The following is an 18,886-nucleotide window of genomic DNA, read 5'->3' as shown; positions in this document are numbered from 1 at the left end:
GATTGAATGTTTGCCGGTTAAGGTTAGCTAGCTAGTCAAATGGCTTGGTAGCCGAAGTTGCGAACTGTTTTAGCACAGGCTACTACTGGACTATCAAATATAGCAAGCTGATTAGGCTTTCTGCCAAGTAATTATTTGGTTAAGTAGGCTAAAGGAAATAGTAAAAATGACTCGGCTACCGAAAAACTTAAGAGGAGGATTATTTTATGGTCGTCTAGTGCAGCTGTAAATAGCACACGCCGTAATGAAATCACCACGAAATGGGATGCCTGCATTTTCAGACTTAGCACAGGCGGACCGTGGCCGGAGCCGCAATGTCAAGGCCAAGAGGCGCCACCGCCAACCCCAGTGACCATAGACTGTAGCCCCTACTGTAGCTCAGTCCTCCGCAGTAATCTGAAAGTGACGCAAGCTGTACCTCATTGGTCCAGAACAAATATTGGCACTGTGCCCAAATGACGCAATAAATCATGAAATCGACCCATGGACAGTCATAAGACGAATAAAATACACCTATTATGACTATTTGTTCTTGTGAGAAAAAATTATTGACTTTGTATTTTGATCGCATTTGTACCGTAGACTTACATGGAAACCGGATATGAAAACACCTATACTGGAGCCATCCGTAGTGGCGCTAGTGAGCAACCAGGAACTACAACACCAGGAAATGAGCTTCAAAAACGAAGTCTGGTTTTGGCCGCTTGGTACACACACAGACGGGCTTGAGAGTGACTGGTGACCTCCCTGCCTGCAGAACCACGCAGACCTCCCTCTCCATTTCCTGCCTGCAGAACCACACAGACCTCCCTCTCCATTTCCTGCCTGCAGAACCACACAGACCTCCCTTTCCATTTCCTGCCTGCAGAACCACACAGACCTCCCTTTCCATTTCCTGTCTGCAGAACCACACAGACCTCCCTCTCCATTTCCTGCCTGCAGAACCACACAGACCTCCCTCTCCATTTCCTGCCTGCAGAACCACACAAACCTCCCTCTCCATTTCCTGCCTGCAGAACCACACAGACCTCCCTCTCCATTTCCTGAGCTAATTCATCCCACTTTAACAGCGGGGGTTTTGCACCTGCTCTGTAATTTCTGCTGTAAAACATTGATTTGTGTGTTTCTCTATCAATCCTTAACTAACGCTGTGGGTCTTTCTGTTCTGTAAAGTCGCAAAGGCTCCTGTAATATCAGTTTTAATCTTTTAATCTTAAGACTGTCTGATGCAGCAGCAGCCTGGAAGAGTCGGGCCATGGGAGAGGTGGGCTGTGGTAGAGCCCGGGAAGCAGGGAGGAGTCCCACAAAGATGCAGGGAGGCGCACGGAGGGGCATGGAAGTGCACGGAGGCACATAGAGGGGCAGGGAGGGGCATGGAGGCACACGGAGGCACACAGAGGTGGACGGAGGCGCATAGAGGCGTATAGAGGCGCACGGAGGCACATAGAGGGGCAGGGAGACGCACAGAGGCACATAGAGGTGGACGGAGGCGCATAGAGGCGTATAGAGGCGCACAGAGGCACATAGAGGGGCAGGGAGGCGCACGGAGGCACATAGAGGGTGCACGGAGGCGCATAGAGGGGCAGGGAGGTGCACGGAGGGGCAGGGAGGGGCAGGGAGGTGCACGGAGGCGCATAGAGGCGCACGGAGGTGCACGGAGGCGCACGGAGGTGCACAGAGGGGCAGGGAGGCGCACAGAGGGGCAGGGAGGCGCACAGAGGGGCAGGGAGGCGCATAGAGGGGCAGGGAGGCGCATAGAGGGGCAGGGAGGCGCATAGAGGGGCAGGGAGGTGCACGGAGGCACATAGAGGGGCAGGGAGGTGCATAGAGGCACATAGAGGTGCACAGAGGCACATAGAGGGGCAGGGAGGTGCACGGAGGCACATAGAGGTGGACGGAGGCGCATAGAGGGGCAGGGAGGTGCATAGAGGCACATAGAGGTGGACGGAGGCGCATAGAGGGGTATGGAGGCACATAGAGGGGCAGGGAGGCGTGCGGTCTAGTCACATTACCACAAGAGCTACAGTGCAATAGTTTTCATTTCGTTATCTCGTTTCATCTTGTCATCAAGCCCCCAAGAGGATGAGGTCGTAACATTATGGTGTCATTTTTAGTTTCCATAGTCAGATCCAATTCAGAAGAAATGGGTGGGTGAAAAGCTATGGCTACACTGGCACAGTCAGTGCAAACACTCGCATGAGCAGCAGCAATTTCAGAAAACTGGACAACTTTCAAAATTATAACCTTCTTGGCTGTGCCAGATTCCTGAAGTGTGTTGCTGGGGCTGTTCCGGGTTGAGGCTCCTCCCCCTGTGACTCACACACACTGAAGTGTGTTTCTGGGGCTGCTCCAGGTTGAGGCTCCTCCCTCTGTGACTCACACACACTGAAGTGTGTTTCTGGGGCTGCGCCAGGTTGAGGCTCCTCCCCCTGTGACTCACACACACTGAGGCGTGTTTCTGGGGCTGCGCCAGGTTGAGGCTCCTCCCCCTGTGACTCACACACACTGAAGCGTGTTTGAAGCCGCTCTCCTGGTTCACACACACGCCTGTATTCGCCTGACTGCCACACAGCTGTGAAGCCCTCTGTGTTCACGCTCGACAGATACAGCCGTTGGCTCGTTCACTTGTGGGTGGTACTCTGGGAAGAGCTGACAATACAGATTTTATGTCAGACATGAAATGTGTGTTATTGTGGTTACTGACATCACTTAGGTAAATGTGTAGTGGATACATCCCTCTGTGATCATTAATGTTTTTAACATTAATTTTAGTCACAATGAATTGAGTTCAAAATACTCACCACCTACAAGGCCCTCAACAACCTAACTACCCCCTACCACTCCGACCTCCTCCACCGGTGATGCCAACCTCCTGCAAACCCCCAGAACCAAGCGCCGAGCCTGGGGTGATAGGGCCTTTTCAGTTTCTGCCCCCTCCCTGTGGAACACACTCACTAACCACATCAAAGATGCCCCCACCCTCCCGTCCTTCAAAACCGCCCTCAAAACCCACCTCTTCAGACTTGCTTTCCCCAGCTAACCCCCCACCCCCGAGTTTTTACTTTTTTTTTTTTTTTACACTTTTTGACAATTTATTTTATCCTTCAACCTAATAAAGTTTTTTATTTCTCATTCTTCTTTTCCCCCATGTAAAGTGAGTACTTTATATAAATCTGACGTTTTATTATTATTATTATTATTATTACAATGCTCAGATGTGCTCTCTATCGTTTATACAGAGCTAATCATTAAACACTTAGATGTGATATTCTGGGGGGGGGGGGGGTGGCGCACACAGGAGGACCACATCGCCCAGCAGTCCCAGAATGCCGAGCTGTGGGGGTCCTGATACGCTTGGCATCAGGTGCTCTCTGCCTCTCTCCATGGGGAGCAGATTTCCCTGTGGACTGGTTCCCCCCCGCCCCCCCATATGTCCGCATCCTGCTGCAGCTCAGAGAGTAGTGGGCCATCAGGAGAAGCCATGTTTCGCCTCAAAACGCACATCAGGGAAGACACGGTGGACTGCCCCCTGGTGGAGCCGCAGGAATGTACATGCAGGTAGTGAGTTGCAGAAACATACAGGCAGGAAGCGACAGAGAAATCACAGCGAGTTCTCCTGTAATATGAGCCGTGTGGTTCAGTCATTTTATATTTATTACTGGGCCAACAGGGGGCGCTCATATCAGGCAGAAGCTGTGACTGCAGGCAGGGCCACAGGCTCAGTCTGCCCACTCATGCACAGTCTCATAGCAGCCTGTGATCATGCACAGCCTCATAGCACTCTCTGCTCATGCACAGTCTCACATAACTCTCTCTGCTCATGCACAGCCTCACAGCAGCCTGTGATCATGCACAGCCTCATAGCACTCTCTGCTCATGCACAGTCTCACAGCAGCCTGTGATCATGCACAGTCTCACAGCACTCTCTGCTCATGCACAGACTCTTGGACAGTGGAAGGGAGGGGGCGATAATGCACTGAAGCCCGGCTTTAAGCTCAGACGCACACTGTTATTTTAAAAATTCCCTCCCTTTTAAAAACCCTAGAAACAGGAGTGACTGTTAAAATGTATTTTAGGAAATCTGTCCTGCAGACACAAAATCCATTATGATGGTTTTACCAGGGAGCAGAAAATTTGAACATTGAGAGAAAAATTGGGTAAAAAGTCACCAGGGCCACGGAACACCCTGTCAGTACAGAGACACTGTCAGTACTGACACACACACCATTACAGACACTGTCAGTACTGACATACCCCGTCAGTACAGAGACACTGTCAGTACTGACACACACCATTACAGACACTGTCAGTACTGACATACCCCGTCAGTACAGAGACACTGACAGTACTGACACACCCCGTCAGTACAGAGACACTGACTGTTTTGCCGAATTGATTTCTGCACCCAGCCTCCAGTGCACCAGTGAGAGCAGAAGATGAGTCAGGACAGAGGATGAGTGAGAGAGGAGGAAGAGTCGGGGCTGAGAGCAGAGGAAGAGTGAGAGGGAAGGAAGAGTGAGAGGGGAGGAAGAGTGAGAGAGGAGGAAGAGTGAGAGGGAAGGAAGAGTGAGAGGGGAGGAAGAGTGAGAGAGGAGGGAGAGTGAGAGGGGAGGAAGAGTCAGGGCTGAGAGCGGAGAAAGAGTCAGGGCTGAGAGGGGAGGAAGAGTCGGGGCTGAGAGGGGAGGAAGAGTCAGGGCCGAGAGTGTTGTGGATTGGACAGAGCGCTCGGCTGAGAGTGTTGTGTATCAGGCAGAGCCCCAGACGAGCGCTGGCACCGGGAGGAGCAGGCTCTGCTCAGGGAGCCACAGAGCAGCCATCCCTCTCACAGGCAGGACGCCATGTGCCCACCCGTTTGGGCTGCGCTGGGGCTTCAGGTTAATCGCTCGGCTCTGCCTCTGCAGCATAATCCTGCACTAAACTGGGTGTAGCACTGAACTGGGTGTAGCACTGAACTGGGTGTAGCACTAAACTGGGTGTAGCACTGAACTGGGTGTAGCACTGAACTGGGTGTAGCACTAAAGTGGGTGTAGCACTAAAGTGGGTGTAGCACTGAACTGGGTGTAGCTGGCAGGCTAATGGGGTTTACAGGTCAGGATCCCCGTACTGTCTGAGCATCTCTGCAGAAAGGCAGAGGTCTGCAGTGAGACCAGCCATCGCAGACAGACTCCTGGTGAGCAGAACGGCTCAAACAGTAAAACCTCCAGCTCTGAGGAGCGTGCTCCATGTCAGCACAAACACAGTGACCCCCCCTGACCAGACCCCCCCCCCCCAGACCCACTTCTCGCACACGTCTCAGTGTGGTGGCTCACCAGCGCCCCCTGTGGCAGCAGGATGACATCACCGGCCTCTGCACACACACTCTGCTGCTGGTCCGTAATCACAGCCTGTCACAGGAGCCCATCAATCCAAGAGCCAATCAGACCATCCAACCCCAAACCAAGAGCCAATCAGACCATCCAACCCCAAACCAAGAGCCAATCAGACCATCCAACTCCAAAGCAAGAGCCAATCAGACTATCCATCCCCAAACCATGAGCCAATCAGACCACCCAACCCCAAACCAACAGCCAATCAGACCATCCAACCCCAAACCAACAGCCAATCAGACCATCCATCTCCCAGGGCTCCCCACAGTAACTTTACCGCAGGGGTGTGTAGAGATCAATGATTAAAGGCTCGTTTCCACCACGTGTGAGCAGGTGTTTCCTGTTTCATTGATTTAGCTGCATATTTCAGGGCCGTATCCGAGGGAAACGCATCAATTCCTGCCTGATTGTGCTCTACTGGAAATGAGAAGAATTAAAAAAACATCTTTCACACAGCAGAGCAGCACTGGCAGTGTTTGGAGTCTCACACTCACATTCAGCTGTGTTTGGAGTCTCAGGCTCACATTCAGCTGTGTTTGGGGTCTCAGGCTCACATTTAGCTGTGTTTGGAGTCTCAGGCTCACATTCAGCTGTGTTTGGGGTCTCAGGCTCACATTTAGCTGTGTTTGGGGTCTCAGGCTCACATTCAGCTGTGTTTGGGGTCTCAGGCTCACATTCAGCTGTGTTTGGGGTCTCACTCACATTCAGCTGTGTTTGGAGTCTCAGGCTCACATTCAGCTGTGTTTGGGGTCTCAGGCTCACATTCAGCTGTGTTTGGGGTCTCAGGCTCACATTCAGCTGTGTTTGGGGTCTCAGGCTCACATTCAGCTGTGTTTGGAGTCTCACTCACATTCAGCTGTGTTTGGAGTCTCAGGCTCACATTCAGCTGTGTTTGGAGTCTCAGGCTCACATTCAGCTGTGTTTGGAGTCTCACACTCACATTCAGCTGTGTTTGGAGTCTCAGGCCCAGGTTTATTATGTTTGGTACGGTATTCTACCGAATCATCTTCTTGCATCATTTTATATATTAACATCATACATTAACAGTTAAGGACAAAATGAACATAGAAAAATGACCGTTTCCGAAAATTGTTTTAAAATTTGCTTTCTAAGATATGTGCATACTTCTGGCAGTGCATAAGCAGGGAATAAGCAGTGCATGTCCTACCCCATCCTTAGCCCTGGGGGGGGGGATATAATTTGGGATAAAGGGCACATGGCTGTGAGAGGCCAGCCCACTGGGGAGGCAGCAGTACGCAGTGTCTGCAGACCCATTTTAACACACTGGCCTGTGCTGAATTATTCAGTCCCATCACAGTGAGGGGGTGTGTGGACATCTGATCACCTCCTCACCTCTACGCCTCCTCACCTCCTCACCCCCACGCCTCCTCACCTCCTCACCGCCTCATCCCCACGCCTCCACACCACCTTACCCCCACACCTCCACACCCCCATGCCTCCTCACCTCCTCATCCCCACGCCTCCACACCTCATCCCCATGCCTCCTCACCTCCTCACCTCTACGCCTCCTCACCTCCTCACCCCCACGCCTCCTCACCTCCTCACCGCCTCATCCCCACGCCTCCACACCCCCATGCCTCCTCACCTCCTCACACCCATGCCTCCACACCTCATCTCCTCACACCCACACCTCCTCACCTCCTCACCCCATGCCTCCTCACCTCCTCACACCCACACCTCCTCCTCCTCACCTAAAGGAGAGAGGTTTCCTCTTGAGCTCCGCATGTTAAACCTGGGAAGCCACGCCATATCGTTTACATTTTACAATCTTTCGTTAAAAGCTGCACTTGAGGAAAGAAATTTGATTCCACTCTGGAAATTTTCCATGGAATGCCTCATGGGGTCAATTCAATCAAAACACAAAGCAGTTTAGTCTTATTGTTGATTTTTGAATTTCAAGCAAAATTAATTTTTTAATGGGTTTACGCAAGATCTCACATGGCATTACACAAAATTAAAACACTTCATAAGTTATGGCAGAATTAGTGGCAAAAACTACTAATGCACTGTAATACTGATCCTGCCCAGAATAAAAACCTTAAAAGGCAAGTCAGCTGTGCGTTGGTTGAACTGCACCTTTAAGGCCATACAGTACTCCCTCTTCACAGAGAAATCCTTTACCCAAAAGTGTCTTACAGTCTAGCCAGTTGGGATTCTAATAGTCTACAAATCTTCACCTGTCAGTCTATATTTACACTGCTTGGTAAGTGACCCAATTCCGATGTTTTGCTCACAAGTGGCACAGATCAGACATGTATTATGAACATGTTAACTGGGGAAAAAAAGCGCACGGAATCAGACATTTTCAGATCTGTTTTGGGCCGCATACATATGGAAATAATTCAAATATCTCCAGTGCAGCAAACACACAGATCAGAATTTCCTTGTCATTCTAATTCACACATCATTCAAAATGCGATATTCTCATACTTTTTTTGCATTTGAATCACGTGTAATCTACATAATTACATGCACAACCACTCGCCTCTGGTAGGGTTAAATGTTAAAAGAAGGCAAAGGCCAGTGGATGAATACTGAGGCTACGTGATTTTTAAGCCTGTGAGGCGAAGAGTCAGTATAGACCAATACACAGGGGATGTTCCTTACGGACCGAAGATGCTTTAAAAAGCAACAGCTTGAATTATTATTTCTGTCTCGTTTCATGTCCATTGTAGATGGTGATAAGGCTGTGGCAGTGTGGTAGTTGGCTTTTATAACAGAAACCAAACAGTCGTGTATGCATGCGGGTTGTTTCAAGTGTTAACTGTTAACAGAGGTTTCGGATATTGGTCAGTTTTAAAAGCAGATGTACACAGGCGGTCAAAAAAAATAGGATATAGGCAAAAAAAAATCTGAAATGGGCATCAAGACCAGCTGTGCAAATGAAGCCTTAGACCTTCAGAGATGAACAGGAACATTAATAAAATGCTCATTAACTGAGACCATGCCAGATGATACCCATATAAATAAATAAGCAAACATCAGTGTTGGGCTCTAAGATGGCCGATGAGTCCCAGTAAAGCACTGCCTCCTGCCAGGAGCCATCTAGCAGCCCCAGCCACGGGTGACTCTGGCTTAATGGAGCGTGAAAAATGCACATTTGCCCCTCTGCTTTGAGTGGGCCGGCTGAGCTCGTTCCTCGTGTCCGTGTTCATGTATGTTTTATATTGATGAGGCAAATTACTGCCATCTGGCTGCTAATACAGAGCATCTGGTTATTAACTTGTTTATCACAAGATGACTTGGATTGTACCCAACCCAGGTACCGAGTGCTGGGGTCCTTTCAAACTCGCCCAATCAGAGGCTAATGCTGGAAAGCAAATGGGGTTCTCACCCAATCAGAGGCTAATGCTGGAAAGCTAACAGGTTTCTCGCCCAATAGCAGCACATCGCCCTACAGTATGAACTCAGGGAGGAAAATGCACGGCTGCCAGGTCTGAGGTGCGTTTGGGATGAGGAACAGATCAACACAAAAGCATCTTTAAAAATGCTATGATCTACACCTATATCTCGAGCCTCCACTAAAACTACACAGCACAGTCACTGCGTGCGAACTAACACACTCCATAGCACACTGACACTGTGAGGACTAACACACTCCATAGCACACTACTGACAGTGTGCGGACTAACACACTCCATAGCACACTACTGACAGTGTGCGGACTAACACACTCTACAGCACACTACTGACAGTGTGCGGACTAACACACTCCATAGCACACTACTGACAGTGTGCGGACTAACACACTCTACAGCACACTGACACTGTGAGGACTAACACACTCCATAGCACACTACTGACAGTGTGCGGACTAACACACTCTACAGCACACTACTGACAGTGTGCGGACTAACACACTCTACAGCACACTACTGACAGTGTGCGGACTAACACACTCCATAGCACACTACTGACAGTGTGCGGACTAACACACTCTACAGCACACTGACACTGTGAGGACTAACACACTCCATAGCACACTACTGACAGTGTGCGGACTAACACACTCCATAGCACACTACTGACAGTGTGCGGACTAACACACTCTACAGCACACTACTGACAGTGTGAGGACTAATACACTCTACAGCACACTACTGACAGTGTGAGGACTAATACACTCTACAGCACACTACTGACAGTGTGCGGACTAACACACTCTACAGCACACTACTGACAGTGTGAGGACTAACACACTCCATAGCACACTACTGACAGTGTGCAGACTAACACACTCCACAGCACACTGACAGTGTGAGGACTAACACACTCCATAGCACACTACTGACAGTGTGCGGACTAACACACTCTACAGCACACTGACAGTGTGAGGACTAACACACTCTACAGCACACTACTGACAGTGTGCAGACTAACACACTCTACAGCACACTACTGACAGTGTGCGGACTAACACACTCCACAGCACACTGACACTGTGAGGACTAACACACTCCACAGCACACTGACAGTGTGAGGACTAACACACTCCACAGCACACTGACAGTGTGAGGACTAATACACTCCACAGCACACTACTGACAGTGTGAGGACTAACACACTCCACAGCACACTGACAGTGTGAGGACTAACGCACTCCACAGCACACTGACAGTGTGAGGACTAACACACTCTACAGCACACTGACAGTGTGAGGACTAACACACTCCACAGCACACTGACACTGTGAGGACTAACACACTCCACAGCACACTGACAGTGTGAGGACTAACACACTCTACAGCACACTGACAGTGTGAGGACTAACACACTCCACAGCACACTGACAGTGTGAGGACTAACACACTCTACAGCACACTGACAGTGCGCGGACTAACTGTGAGGACTAACACACTCCACAGCACACTGACACTGAGGACTAACACACTCTACAGCACACTGACAGTGTGAGGACTAACACACTCCACAGCACACTGACAGTGTGAGGACTAACACACTCTACAGCACACTGACAGTGTGAGGACTAACTGTGAGGACTAACACACTCCACAGCACACTGACAGTGTGAGGACTAACACACTCCACAGCACACTGACAGTGTGAGGACTAACACACTTTACACACAATGACTGTCAGTCTAACTCGACCCAAATGCAGGGGCTGAAATCAGCAGGTTCCTGCAGCAGCGTGAGCCTGTTGATTATTCCCGTGCCACGCGGCAGGGAGGCTTTGATGTGGGAGGCGTACGCTGTCAGAGCTCAGGAATAACACCTGTAAGGAGCGCAGCCCTGTGAAGATAAGCGCTGCGGTTTACTTCTGACACACAGCACACATCTCTCACTCCAAACATCTCACTGTTTCTGTCGTTCTGCGCTTCCCCTCTCTCCGCTCGCTCCCTCTCTCTCTCTGATTTCAGTGCTCGTTTCTCTTCCTCTGATTTCCCACTGCCAGGCTGGGCTACGGTGGAGCTACTCATTCCAGAATAATCTCTCTAGAGTCAGCCAGCTCACTACTGCTTGTTCCAGAACAATCTCTCTAGAGTCAGTCAGCTCACTACCTGTAGAATATCGATTAGCACCAAACTGCCATCCTCTCAAACCAATAAATAAATAAACAAACTCATAAAACTTATCCATGACTGGGATTTATCCTCTGGCTAAACTCTGTGTTAAAGTGGAGTGTGAGCGATACCCACATAGCCAGACAGACTGCATCTCCCCAACCAACCACTGCCAAGCAGGAAGCAGAAACACTAAAGTCTCGTTTGACAGAGTGAAGTATGATGTGATACATCTTCAATTTGCTGAATTTTACATTAAATTCAAGTTCTGTTGCTTCCTGTAATCCATTACAGCGATGGCCAGCAGGGTGAAAGAGCACTCCTGTCCGTACAGGAAGAGAATGCTTAATCAGCTTCAGAGAGCTTCACTGATGTTCGACAAAAAGTCACACAATTCCTCAGATCTCAAGATCACAGGTCTGGGCTTTGAGGACAATCACACAGAGGACTGCCGTTTCCCAAACAAACTCTCAGCCAATCACAGGCACAGCCCACTGAATACAAACTCTCAGCCAATCACAGGCACAGCCCACTGCATACAAACTCTCAGCCAATCACAGGCACAGCCCACTGCATACAAACTCTCAGCCAATCACAGGCGCAGCCCACTGCATACAAACTCTCAGCCAATCACAGGCACAGCCCACTGCATACAAACTCTCAGCCAATCACAGGCTCAGCCCACTACAAACAAACTCTCAGCCAATCACAGGCACAGCCCACTGCATACAAACTCTCAGCCAATCACAGGCACAGCCCACTGCATACAAACTCAGCCAATCACAGGCACAGCCCACTGCATACAAACTCAGCCAATCACAGGCACAGCCCACCACAAGCAAACAAACTCTCAGCCAATCACAGGCACAGCCCACTGCATACAAACTCTCAGCCAATCACAGGCACAGCCCACTACAAACAAACTCTCAGCCAATCACAGGCACAGCCCACTGCATACAAACTCTCAGCCAATCACAGGCACAGCCCACTGCAAACAAACTATTGGCCAATCACAGGTGCAGCCCACCACAGTACCTGCAAACACAAACTTACCCAAAATGGGGGATGCGATTCAGCTGGTCTCTGGGAGGGACCAGTCCTACGAGGGCCAGAGGCTACCAGCCCGATGTTCTGAGCGTGACCATTTCGGCTCTTTGGTTATGAATATATCCACTATCACTTCAGATGCGCAGTCAGGCAAGAGGGGGTTAGAAGTGAGATTATGCATCTCATTCAGAGCACAGTTAGGATTCACACACACCTGACTGTGTGTGCTAAACACATGCATTCTTTTGCACATCCTCCACTGAGCTCTGAAATACATATTTATTTACAGCTTTCATAATGACGTCTGAACTGAAATATGCAAATCCTCCCAGCTGAACCTGAATAACATGAATAAACATCAGGTGGAAATGAAGCAGTAGAGCTTCTGAGGCCGGCAGAGCCCACAGCTGGGAACCTGCAACTGGAGTTACACAATACACACACGCATAAACACACACAAGCATGCACACACACGCATAAACACGCACACGCACGCATGCACACACACGCATAAACACACACACGCATGCACACACACTCACACACACACTCACACGCACACGCATAAACACACACGCACACACACACTCACACTCACACATGCACACACACATGCACACACACACAAACACACACGCATGCACACACGCATGCACACACGCATAAACACACACACACACTCACACACTCACATGCACACACACACACACACACACAAACACACACATGCATGCACACACACGCATAAACACACACACACACGCATGCACACACACGCATAAACACACACACATGCACACACACGCATAAACACACACACATACACACGCATTCACAAACACACACACACACGCATGTGCACGCACGCATAAACACACACACACATGCCCACGCATGCACAAACGCATGCACGCAAACACACACATGCGCACGCACAAACACACATGCATGCTCACGCGCACACACACAGCATGTATGCACGCACAAACACGCAGACACACACAAGCATGCACACACACACACGCTTGCACGCAGACACACGCATACACAAGCACACAGACATACATGCACAAGCATGCACACACATGCACACACACATTAAATATCCAACTCCCAACTCATCAATGATACACACAAGCACACACCCACACACGCCCACACACACATACTGAATATCCAACTCCAGGTTTCCACAGCGATAATGCGTGCTACACATGCAGCACTTGTAAGATGAAGAAATCCAGGGAAAGAGAGGGAATTTTCCCCCAAAGTCTAGTTAAAGAACGATAAAATGTTCTAAACCAAATCACTGCTGTTTACAAGAGAGCTAAAAGCGTGTATGATCACATCTGCCATGGGGAATCGCACCAACAGCTCTGAACACTCAAAACAAACAAGAATATTTAAACTATAAATCATGTTCTCTTCACATCAGTTTAAACTGACAACCCTGACTATTACAGCAGTATGCAGGCGTGCGTGCGTGTGTGTTGGGGGGGGGGGGGGGGGGGGGGGGGGGGGGGGGGGGGGGCTAAATAATTTCATTTAAAAGTCTGCTTCCTTTACTGAAGAGTCCTTCCCTCCACACTGCGGTCATGAGTCGGCATGTTTAGCCTTAGGCCCGCAGTTTCGCGTCTCCTGTGTGCACCGCTCAAGGAGACGGAGGACGACGACAGAACGTGAGGCATTATGGGAAATATATGCGCTGAAGTTAAACAGCTCTCACGCTTGATGGTGCTTCAAAACAATAACAATTAAATAATGACAATTAAGAACACAATTGTGTTATTTTCATAGGAGAAAATGTGCTGTAGGTTACACTTGCAAATACAACTTGCTTTGGCCTATTATTGTGTGGAGCGAGAGATGTAACATGACAGTGTAACAATATTGTGATGGCTATAAGCCTACATTTTAAATACATTAATATGCTGATGTTTTTTCTGGGGTAAGGCAAATTCAGCCTAAAGACAGTAGTACTGCTCATCTTCATCAAGGCAATTGCTTTAAAAGGGCAAGCACCAGACATTATAAAAAATTTAATGCACCAGCCAAATGGAAGTTGTCCTATTTTATGATTCACAACATTTAAAAAAAAACTATTTTATTGAAATAAAGGCCAGAAATCAGCCCTAAAATATCAAATCGCTTTGATATTTTAGGATCCCCCCCCCCCAACCGTGAGGATCAGCCATTGCAGAGAGAACCAGAGACTACAGATGGGAACGTGTTTGCGAAGAGAACTTCCCTTAGTGCATGTGTGTGTGTGCGCACACACAACACACACACACACACACACAAACACACCACAAACACGCATAACACACACTGCTGCCCTAACTCTAGTGGGGATGACTCAGCAAATCCCAGGCTTTTTACTGCTCTGTATTGCCCAAAGAAACTCTGCAGCATCATCATCATCATCATCATCAGAATCATTATTATTATTACTGCACTCCCACCGGCTTTAAGGATCACAGTCATGACAATCTTAGACGTGTGCAATCAAATCTTCCCAAAGAAAGAGCCGTATTCAGAAAACATGCACTGCATTCAACGATCGTGCACTGCGTTCAGTGTGTTCAGAGAACACGCACTGCGTTCAGTGTGTTCAGTGTGTTCAGAGAACACGCACTGCGTTCAGTGATCGTGCACTGCGTTCAGTGTTCAGAGAACACGCACTGCGTTCAGTGTGTTCAGAGAACACGCACTGCGTTCAGTGTGTTCAGAGAACACGCACTGCGTTCAGTGTGTTCAGAGAACACGCACTGCATTCAGGGATCATGCACTGCGTTCAGTGTGTGCAGAGAACACGCACTGCGTTCAGTGTTCAGAGAACACGCACTGCATTCAGGGATCATGCACTGCGTTCAGTGTGTGCAGAGAACACGCACTGCGTTCAGTGTGTTCAGAGATCATGCACTGCGTTCAGTGTGTTCAGAGATCATGCACTGCGTTCAGAGATCCTGCACTGCGTTCAGTGAGTTCAGAGAACACGCACTGCATTCAGAGATCCTGCACTGCGTTCAGTGAGTTCAGAGAACACGTACTGCGTTCAGAGAATGCACACTGTGCTCCACTTCCATTAGTTTATGTCCCAAGACAAAGTCTAAACCCATAATGAGGCCCTCTGCAATAAAGCAGAAACAAAAAAAATAAGCACACTCATATTTCCTCTCATTTATCTCTCAGTTGGTGCTAAAATGTTGAACATAAAGAGCTTTTTTTGTGAAGTAAAATGTCTTTCGCGGTGGGCAGGGGGCCTGTGGCATGCCAAGCCTCTGCGGAACAAAACACGCTGCATGGTCTGGCAGCATGAAACATGATGATGATGCGGCCTGCAGCACCAGCCAATCCGCTAACAGATCCAGGAGCTGCAGGACCTGTGACTGAACACCCGGGATCACTAAAGACCAGCAGGGTGTGGGGTGGTGTGGGGCATATGGGGCATGTGGGGGCATGTGGGGTGTGTGGGGCAGGTGGGGCGGGTGGAGCGTGTGGGGGCATGTGGGGGGGTGTGGGGCGGGTGGGGTTGGTGGATGTGTGGGGGTGGGGCGGGTGGTGGTGTGGGGGTGTGGGGGTTGTGGGGCGGGAGAGCAAACAAGGCTAATTCTGCTGCAGCATGCTGCTACTCGGGTAAACTGCATTACAGGCTGCCCAGAGCATGAGTTTGCCTTCTTATCGCTGGCTTTGCATGCTGGGAGATGGAGTCTGAGGAGATGATCATGTGGTGGGTTTTCAGGCAGTTAACACTCAACCCAAACCCCAAATAGAGCAGAAGGGTCCGATAAGGGCTCTTTGAGAGCAGGGAAGGAGTGACAGGGACCGTCGCTGCCTTAGCTAAAGCTAGGACCACAATGGAAATAAGTCTTGTGGCTTTTTGTGTTATCCTTGATGCTCTTTTAATGCATGTACATTGGTGTTTGCAACCATGTATTTGTCCTTTTAAACTGAATCGTCAAATAAATAAACTAAACTAAAAAAAAAACAGGGACGTATCTATAGAGACGCAGCCCCACGTACCACATGGAGAGCCCTCCCCCCACATCTCACGTTCAGACAGGCTGACCCCCACTGCCAATGAGAACTTTCTGGTTGCACCACAGCGGATCCCACAGCCAATAAGACCATTAGAGGTTTCATCACTTAAAACCCCCACATGGATTCCAGTGGTAAGAGTCACTTCTGAGCACCTCCTACCCTCTCAAACATGAGTAAGCAGAGCAGGTACATTCTGGTAAACTATAAAATATCTATAAAATAATGAAACATTGTTGGTTAGTTACAAATAAGTTTCACAGTTCATAGTGAAAGTGTATTGTACTGGATATAGAGGCCCCTGTGCTGGCTGCCTCATGCTTGTGGTTCAGAACTTCGCCTGCAGTGGAGGACCCAGCTGCACACAAATCCAGGAAAAGAGAATTAAAATCACATTAATAAAGCTTCCGTTTCCATATTTACCATTAGCGCTGCCTGTGTTAGCTTCCTCCAGCCGGGCTAATTAATGAAGTCTCCCAGGATTTAGGAAGGGTGGCATTACAACAAAACAGCACTAATTAAATTAGCCCAGCCTCACCCTGGAGAGCTCCAGCCCCTCCCCACACCAGCCCAGCCTCACCCTGGAGAGCTCCAGCCCATCCCCACACCAGCCCAGCCTCACCCTGGAGAGCTCCAGCCCCTCCCCACACCAGCCCAGCCTCACCCTGGAGAGCTCCAGCCCCTCCCCACACCAGCCCAGCCTCACCCTGGAGAGCACCAGCCCCTCCCCACACCAGCCCAGCCTCACCCTGGAGAGCTCCAGCCCATCCCCACACCAGCCCAGCCTCACCCTGGAGAGCTCCAGCCCATCCCCACACCAGCCCAGCCTCACCCTGGAGAGCTCCAGCCCATCCCCACACCAGCCCAGCCTCACCCTGGAGAGCTCCAGCTCAGCCTCACCCTGGAGAGCTCCAGCCCCTCCCCACACCAGCCCAGCCTCACCCTGGAGAGCTCCAGCCCCTCCCCACACCAGCCCAGTCTCACCCTGGAGAGCTGCAGCCCCTCCCCACACCAGCCCAGTCTCACCCTGGAGAGCTGCAGCCCCTCCCCACACCAGCCCAAGCCTCACCCTGGAGAGCTGCAGCCCCTCCCCACACCAGCCCAGCCTCACCCTGGAGAGCTGCAGCCCCTCCCCACACCAGCCCAGCCTCACCCTGGAGAGCTGCAGCTCCTCCCCACACCAGCCCAGCCTCACCCTGGAGAGCTCCAGCCCATCCCCACACCAGCCCAGCCTCACCCTGGAGAGCTGCAGCTCCTCCCCACACCAGCCCAGCCTCACCCTGGAGAGCTCCAGCCCAGCCTCACCCTGGAGAGCTCCAGCCCATCCCCACACCAGCCCAGCCTCACCCTGGAGAGCTCCAGCCCCTCCCCACACCAGCCCAGCCTCACCCTGGAGAGCTCCAGCCCATCCCCACACCAGCCCAGCCTCACCCTGGAGAGCTCCAGCCCAGCCTCACCCTGGAGAGCTCCAGCCCCTCCCCACACCAGCCCAGCCTCACCCTGGAGAGCTGCAGCCCCTCCCCACACCAGCCCAGCCTCACCCTGGAGAGCTCCAGCCCATCCCCACACCAGCCCAGCCTCACCCTGGAGAGCTCCAGCTCAGCCTCACCCTGGAGAGCTCCAGCTCGTCCCCACACTGCCAGAGGTCACCACACGGGTCGCCACATCACCTGTTCAACAGCAGCATGTTACACCTGAGAGACAGGCAGGTTACTAACGCAATCACCATGACAATGCCCTTCCATCAGGCCACAGAGGACGATTAATAATTTAAGGAGCAGGAGGAGGCCAGAGTTTTGGAGCGTGGGTCAGCTGCGCCAACGAGGTTAGCCCATCCCACACTCTCCAGCTGGCCCACAGAGGTTCAGTCTGTACTCTCCAGCTGGCCCACAGAGGGTTCAGTCTGTACTCTCCAGCTGGCCCACAGAGGGTTCAGTCTGTACTCTCCAGCTGGCCCACAGAGGTTCAGTCTGTACTCTCCAGCTGGCCCACAGAGGTTCAGTCTGTACTCTCCAGCTGGCCCACAGAGGTTCAGTCTGTACTCCCCAGCTGGCCCACAGAGGGTTCAGTCTGTACTCCCCAGCTGGCCCACAGAGGGTTCAGTCTGTACTCTCCAGCTGGCCCACAGAGGTTCAGTCTGTACTCTCCAGCTGGCCCACAGAGGTTCAGTCTGTACTCTCCAGCTGGCCCACAGAGGTTCAGTCTGTACTCTCCAGCTGGCCCACAGAGGTTCAGTCTGTACTCTCCAGCTGGCCCACAGAGGGTTCAGTCTGTACTCTCCAGCTGGCCCACAGAGGGTTCAGTCTGTACTCTCCAGCTGGCCCACAGAGGGTTCAGTCTGTGGCCACAAAACGGATTTTTCCCGTTCTTCTTCATGAGATCCGTGTGATGCTGTTACACACAGCAGAGTCCGCAGCTCCCGTTAATCCAGCGTGCAAACGCCGTTTCCACCGAGCGCCTGTTTGCTCACAGCCTGGCGCCGTCACCAGTCTGGGTAATTTTAGAAAGATAATCTCCTCCAATATCGGCAGAGCTTGAAGAGCAGGAGTGCAGCGTGGGGACGGGTACACTGAGGGAATAATACGCCCGTGAGATATAATACTGCAAACACACAAATGCCATTAAAACCAAACACCGGCTTTCATCATAACTTTGAACACATTCTAAATATGCCTGCAGAGGTGGGTGGAGCTGCCCAATGGGAGCATGACAGAGTCAGACTGGAAGACGGAGGAAGACTGAGACAGACTCTTTGGCCAGTGTCAGACAGAGCACAAAGACACACGTACTAAAACGCTCACTCACACACACCCCCACACACCCACACAGGCCCGCACACTAACGCAGTCACTCACTCACACACACACACACACACAAATATTCACTCACA

This window comes from Anguilla anguilla, chromosome 11 (genome assembly GCF_013347855.1).
Source record: "Anguilla anguilla isolate fAngAng1 chromosome 11, fAngAng1.pri, whole genome shotgun sequence".
In the NCBI taxonomy this organism is placed as follows: domain Eukaryota; kingdom Metazoa; phylum Chordata; class Actinopteri; order Anguilliformes; family Anguillidae; genus Anguilla; species Anguilla anguilla.
The sequence above is the reverse complement of the archived record's forward strand: the minus strand, read 5'-3'. Positions refer to the sequence as shown.